General features: G+C 38.5%; 1 pseudogene; it reads left to right on the top strand.

Moving 5' to 3' along the window:
* The first annotated feature begins 4876 nt into the window (after positions 1-4876).
* LOC148191005 (uncharacterized) lies at positions 4877-6479 on the top strand (annotated as a pseudogene).
* The last annotated feature ends 1147 nt before the right edge of the window (positions 6480-7626 follow it).

Below are 7626 nucleotides of genomic sequence, written 5' to 3'. Positions count from 1 at the left end.
TACATCTTGAAATGCAGCTTTATGACTAGCTTCTTCCTCCTGCATCTGCCTCTCTTCTTTGAAGACATCTACAACAACTCTTTCTTCTCAATCTTGGAGCACCACTATACCTTCATCCACATCAATGATGGCTTTGACCGTTTTCATAAATGGTCTTCTGAGAATAATGGGTATCTTTTCAGTCTCCATCTCCATCACCACAAAGTCTACCAAGAACTGTAGTTTGCCTACACAAACTATAATATCCTCTGGTATTCGATAGGGCTTCTTTGAGGATCCATCTGCCATTACTAAATTAACCTTTATAGGCTTCACATCAATATCACCAATCTTCTCAAGTAAAGAATAAGGTATCAAATTAACACTTGATCCTAAATCAAGTAAAGTCTTCTTTATCCTTTTCTTCCCAATTGTGCATTGAATGGAGAAACCTCCTGGATCTTTTGCTTTTGGAGGGAATGACTCCTTTTTAACAGCTTTATACTTCTTTGTATCATCATCTCTACGTCTTTTCTTTGTAGAGACTTCTTCCTCGGGTTTTGTATAAACTACAATATGTTGTAATATCTCCTTCCAAGGTACATCATTGTCAACCGTATTGAATAATTCTGTAAAATCAAATTGTTTCTCATGATTTATTGGAAAAGGAAAAATATCTTCACTCTTTATCTCTCTTCTCTCTCCTTTCTCTTTTCTCTCTTCTTTCTCTTTTCTCTCTTCTTTTTCTTTTTCTCTGTCTAACTCAACTGTTTCAACATTTGCACTCTCCAACACTTTACATTCCTCCCTGGGGTTAACCTTAGTGTCAACACCCAATTTCGTCCGGATAAGTAAATATTTAAAAATAATAAAAAAATAGGATAATAATAATTAATGGTGGGTAAAAAGGGACAAAATAATGACTTTACTACAATATTTTTGAAATGTTAGTTTAATATGGTAAAAATTTGAATTAATATTATGCTAATAATCATGAACAATAAATTAAAATAGTATATTAACATAATTTGTTGCATCAGTTGCTTCTAAAGAGGAAATTATGATTTTCTGACAATAATGATAATCAATGTTTTGAATATTATTTAATTTGTTTTCTAGCAACCATGTCAATTATTTCCCTATTTTGTTTTATTGTCAATTAATTCACAATTAAGGCAAGATTTTCATAATATTGCAATGTGTGTATATAAATATGCACTCTGTCATAGAGAAAGAGAAAAAGAAGAAAAAATAGAGAGAGACACTATGGAATAATGGAGATAGAAAAGGTATAAGAGAGTATAGAGAAAAGTAATTTATCACGCTAGAGGAACTCTGCCAACAGAAATTACCAAGGAAGAATTAGAGAGTATTGAAAGCTGAAAAGGTACGTCATCTTCACACCCTCTTTTTTTCCTTTTGTTGCAATTTAAAGGTTTTTTCTAAAGGTTTTATTTTTTTTATATACAAATGACGTTCTTTTAAAAATCATGATTTTTGAAATATAAGTACGCATAGACCTATGGTCGGCTTCTTTCCTCTTTCCCACCGTTCTTAAAAATAAAAAAAAATACAAAAATCTTTAAAATAAAAAATATCAATCTTGTTAAACCAAATCTTTTTTTCGGGTTCACTCTTCAAAAATCCAAATAAATCTATAATATTTTTTTTTACACAAACTCACAAACCTTTTTCTACATAAAGAACTACGTGATCCCTGATTGTCCATTAAACAGATGTACGTAGGACCAAGATCAATTCTTGTCGGGTTCATAAAACAAAAAATATATTTTTGTCTCTTAATAGTTTATTTATATTATTTTTTTAGGGAAAATTAAACATTTAAAAAACCACTTCAATCTTTATACATTTAATTAAAGGTACTGCCTTTGGGCAGGCGCGATAGGGTGCTAACACCTTCCTTACGCGTAACCGATTCCCGAACCTGAAAATCTCTTTTCGCAGACCATGTCTTATTTTTTGGTTTTCCATAGTTTTTCCATAATAAATTATGGTGGCGACTCCACGAATCTTTTTCTCAAACTCGTTTGTTTTTCGGGTTGCCGTCCCGTCGCGATCCCGGTTGCGACAGATGGCGACTCCACTGGGGATATATTAGAGAATCAGGCCTTCTTAATTAAATGTGCAAAATTGATTGTGGTTTTATTTTAATTTATTTTATTTTATTTATTTTCCCTTTATTTATTATATATGTTTGTCTTTATTTATTTTGTTAATTTATTTATACTTGCTTTTATTATTATGTTTACTTTGTATATCATGAGTGGGACCCTATACCCGGGTCTGAGTGTGCCATAGAATTAGAGGGGTTGTGTAGCGGTGTCACGTTTGGACTATTTCCAGTTTGGCTATCGTAAGAATCCCAGCCAGTGTCTGTTCTCTTTACATGCAATTTCACACCTAGTTGCGTTCAACTGTTGTGGAAAAGCTGTGAAAAGGACCATAGCTCTGGTGGCCTTGATTTTAGGTTCAGGAAGCCCTCCTTGAGAGATTGCATATACAACGTTTAGACTTTAGGACGTTGGCCCTACTCTAAAAGCCGAAAGGGCATGTTGTTTTTCGATTATTATTGGGCACATGCATCTTCATGCATCACATGCATTAGTAACCTTTTCTTCTTACCAATACTGGCGGAAATTACATGGTTGTTTGATATCGTAAAGGTTGGGACTTAACATGGAATCCGAAACTATGAAACAAACTAGTGCTGCCATATTAAGAAGAAGGCCACACATCAGAGTCTCTGTTATGAATCTGTCAGGATTGATAGGATTAGGAAAGCAATTGAAGACTATGAAGAGAGAGATGTTCAGAAGGAAGTATGGAAATTTACTCAGTTTGATGGAGGTGGACGTACCATCACTTGTTATCACTACCCTGTCTCAATATTATGATTCTCCACTAAGATGTTTTACGTTCCCAGACTTCCAGTTGGCACCAATTGTAGAAGAGTTCGAGCACATCTTGGGCTTACCATTAGAAGGTACAATTCCATACCAACACCTAGAGCATCATGCTTCTATTACCACCATCGCTGCTATCATGAAGTTGCACCCTAGAGAGTTGGAGGATAGATTGGTAACGAGAAACCATGTGACAGGACTCACTCAGGAGTATTTGGAACAATACCTGCATCACTTGGCTGACGGTGAAAAGTGGGAAACATTCATGGACGTGTTGGCCCTTACCTTATATGGAATCATGTTGTTTCCTAAGATTGAAAATTTTGTAGATTATGATGCGATAGATGTCTTGGTGGCAAAAAAGACAAGGGCGGAGAATCCGGTTACTGCAATCCTCGCTGATGTTTATGGGTCATTGAGTTTCTGCCATGAAAGAAAAGGGCAAAAGATCATCTGTTGTTTGCCGACACTATACCAATGGTTGACCACTCGAATGTTCAAAAAGACCGTTGACAAGGGCATTGGGGCAGAGGAATGGGCTCATTTCTTCGCAGGACTAAACGGGGGAAAGATAAAGTGGCGCCCGTCCTGGCTTAGGAGTAAGTGTTTCATCCATTATTGTGGCGATTTTCCCAACGTCCCACTCATTGGAGCTCGGTATTGTATCAATTACAACCCTACTTTGGTTCAAAGACAATTTGGGCATCCCATGAGAGGGGCACCATCATCCGATTACCTCACTCCACTTTTCATTTATTATGAAGATGGATGTTTTATTGAAAAACTAAGAGAGGTTAGAAGAGCTTGGAGAAACGTTGTGCGGTTTGAAGCAGATGAAAGGGTAGGAGTGATAAGTCAAGAGGTCAGTTATCACAATTGGATTACACAAAGGGTAAAAGACATTAAATTGCCGTTTAAATCAATCACAGGCCAGCTGGTAGATGAAAGACAGTTTCTAAATCCAGAGTCTGATAGGATAAAACAATTGAAGATAGAAATAAAAGAAATGAAAGATCAGAATACTAAGTTGGCAGAAGAACTACAAAATGCTCGCAGCAGTGTGTTAGACTTAACATGGGAAAGAAAAGAAATGACGCGAGCACATGAAGAGGCTCTCACGAAACAAAACATCGAAAAAGGTTATACTCTTCGGTTAAAGCAGGATCTCGCAGCCGCCAACGTTGAGCTAACCATGAGGGTAAGAGAAAGGAATGCAGCATTGGAAGCCGAAGAACATTGGAAATACCTTTATGAAGAGACTAGAAGAGATCGGCAAGAGGCCCTACGAAGATTGAGGGAAGCCCAAATTCAAATTAAAGAAATAGAGCAACAAATGAAAAGGATGGCAATGTCATTCGAGGAAGAGTTAGACCAAGAACGTGAAAAAGCAGAAAAAAATCAACAGGCTTTGGTGAAGCAGATGGAGAACTACATTGCCAAACAAGGGGAATGGATAAAAGTAGAAGAAAGAAATCGAGCTATGATGAAACAAATGGAGGACCATATTAAGGATCAAGAACAAGTCGTGAGGCATTGGAAAGGAAGTTTCGCTCAACTAGCTGCTCTTGCTAACGCAGCTATCAAAGATGTGCCCAGGATGGTATCTGACGCTGAAATGATGACATATTTCTACAACCCACCTGAAGAAATCACTCATTTTATTAGTTATTGTAAATGGCTAGTGGGTGAGATGAAGACTTTTATTGCTCAGGCTAGGAAGTGATATTTTCATTTATTCAGTTTCTTTAAATGTAAAATTCGGTTTGTTTGCGATGGTATTGGACTGTGTTAGTTTCTCTCGTAACGATATCAAGGACCTGTGATTTCCGTATTTTTAGCATGCATCATTTTTGCATTTTTCGCATAATACGTTTTCATCTAATCCAAGTTAATAAAAACAGTATAAAGTTAAAAAAATAACAACGGCGAAGCTTCCACGACATCCTTATAAGACTCGAGCAAACTCCAAAGCTATGGAAGATTGGGAAGAGGAACGTGAAACTGTAAAGGCCGATATCAATCAGCTAAAGGATCAAGTCGGTCAAATTTTAGAAGCGTTGAAAGCCATGAAAACTACAGGAGAGGCTTCGTCTGCAAAGGCTGATGATAATGCTCACACTTCAATACATGACGCTGTGGGTGCACAATTCACATTTCCGATGTATGGTCTACCACCAGGTTACACACCGCCTACTGGAGATCATTCAGAGGCAGAGCATACTTCCTTGGCTTTTCCCGTAACCAGCAATGTACTTCCCATTGGTACCCAGGGGCCTATCCACACCACTGAGGCAAAGTTGAATGAAACGCCCAAGCTTCCCCAAACAATTGCCGCACAAGATGCTGCTTTGCAGGCAAGTGTAGAAGGGGCGAAGGATAAACTTGAAGTTCTAGAAGGCAGACTGAGAGCCATAGAAGGGTTTGAAAGTTACGGATTTGGCGACGTGGCAAGATTGAGTTTGGCTCCCGGAGTGACCATTCCACACAAGTTTAAAGTGCCAGAATTTGAGAAATACAAGGGAAACACATGCCCTAAGAATCATTTGACTATGTATTGTCGAAAAATGGCCGCTTACGCTCACGACGACAAATTACTTATCCATCTCTTTCAGGATAGTTTGGCTGAAGCAGCGTTGAGTTGGTATACGCATCTGGAATCCTCTCATATCCATTCTTGGACAGATTTGGCAGATGCCTTTGTAAGACAATACAAATACAACATGCATGTCGCGCGCAGACAGGTTACAATTGCACCATATGGCAAAGAAAGATGAGGAGTCTTTTAAAGAATACGCACAACGATGGAGAGAGCTGGCAACGCAGGTTGAACCACCTCTATATGACAAGGAGATGGTTGCAATGTTTGTAAGCACACTACAAACACCTTTTTATGAGCATATGATTGGCAACGTGTCTTCCAATTTCGCCGATATCATCATCATAGGCGAAAGAATCGAAATCGGACTGAAAAGTGGGAAAATTATATCTCAAGCCACCACTCCGAAAGAGAAAGAAGGGGGAGTGCATGCAACATCAGCAATACCCATGTGGGGAGGTCATGCACCCACACATAGCTATCAACCAAGCCCGAGTTATCCTCCTTATGTGAACAGTACAGTGTCTGGTCCCCAAATGAGACCTCGACAACCAGGATATTATCAACCACAACAGGCTAATGCCAGGGCCACTGGAGCCGGTTTAGGTCTAGATCAGAATGTTGGTCAGAACACTCATCCTAGGAGAGAACCAGAGAAGAATTTCACTCCCATTCCTATGACGTATACAGATTTGTTACCTCAACTCCTTAAGAAGGGTTTGGCCGCTATTCGTCCAATGAAACCCTTACAACCTCCATACCCTAAAAGTTTTGATGCAAATGCGAGATGCGATTTTCATGGGGGAGCCACTGGCCATTCAACCGAAGGATGCACCTCTCTTAAATTCAAAGTACAATCTCTAATTGATGCAGGATGGCTGAAGTTCCAAGAAGACGAACCTAGTGTTGAAGTCAATCCCCTTGCCGAGCATGGAAATACCTCAACAAATGCCATCGAGGGGGGGAGATGGCCTCGGTGAGGCATGTGGAATTTGTCCAAGAGCTGAACACATCATTAATGAGTGTACCAGGTTTAGGAGCTTTCTCCAAGATCTGATTGACAGAAGTTTCTTACAAATATACTACGAGAATAAAGAAGAAGAAGTATCTACAAACCCAAAAACTGAAAGATAAAGAATTTGCCTGTGATGCTTATTGAAATGTAATAATTTTTAATTAACCTCACTGCTTTGCCTGGAGCCTTGGGGTTCCTATTTTAGGGTTGACACTTTCTTTTGCATTTGGTTTAACATTAAATCATGTTTGTTTCATTTTTTTCTCGAGTCTTAAATATTTTATCAAATAACATGGATATGACAATGAATGTTTTGAAAACAATAATGTTGTTTTTCCTAATTTTGAGCACCCTATCAATAACATGGAAGATGATTATGACTGACCCGGAACCCTCTCCAAAATTAATGATATTTGTGAAGCAAGATTCTAAAGAAATAAAACCCCATCAAGTAAAGGTTGAAATCTTTAGTGTAAGAGAAGAAAGCGAGAGAAAAAAGGTAAAAGTCGACACTAGCATGAAGAAAGAGTTCAACATGAGTGTCTTCAGAATCAAAGATGAAGTACAAAAAGCAGTTCGATGCGAGATTTCTAGATGGGGCAAGATACTCCCAATAGGTGGCAAGTATCGCGTTGAAGAAGGACTATAATGAGCAAATTCATGTCGACTATCATACTTTAAAGACAATTTCTCATTGCCGCAAACCTGAACAATCAAACTTCCCATCGTTGTCCAAAGATGAATGGGACAGTCAAGGCCGCTAATAAAAGGATATCAAGAGGAATATACCTTCAGTTACCTCACATCGGTACGCATATCGACTGGGGCAATACCTTTGGCATGTGGAACAGAAGCAGTACTACGCTTCGAGGTAGAAATCCCATCCCTACAAGTGTTAGTGGAAACCAGTTAGAAGAAGCAGATGGAGTTCAAAACCGGTTTGATCAGCTCAATCTTATTGAAAAAAAATTGACCGCAACATGCCATGGGCAACTATACCAGCAAAGGGAATTCCAAGAAGGTGAATTGGTCCTAAAAAAAGATTTTGCCAATACTAAAGGATCATAGGGGCAAGTGGACTCCAAATTATGAAGGTCTGTGTGTAGTAAAGA

The sequence above is a fragment of the Vigna umbellata genome, chromosome 11 (assembly GCF_029865625.1).
Source record: "Vigna umbellata cultivar VRB3 chromosome 11, Vumbellata_1.0, whole genome shotgun sequence".
In the NCBI taxonomy this organism is placed as follows: Eukaryota; Viridiplantae; Streptophyta; class Magnoliopsida; order Fabales; family Fabaceae; genus Vigna; species Vigna umbellata.
The sequence above is the reverse complement of the archived record's forward strand: the minus strand, read 5'-3'. Positions and strand labels throughout refer to the sequence as shown.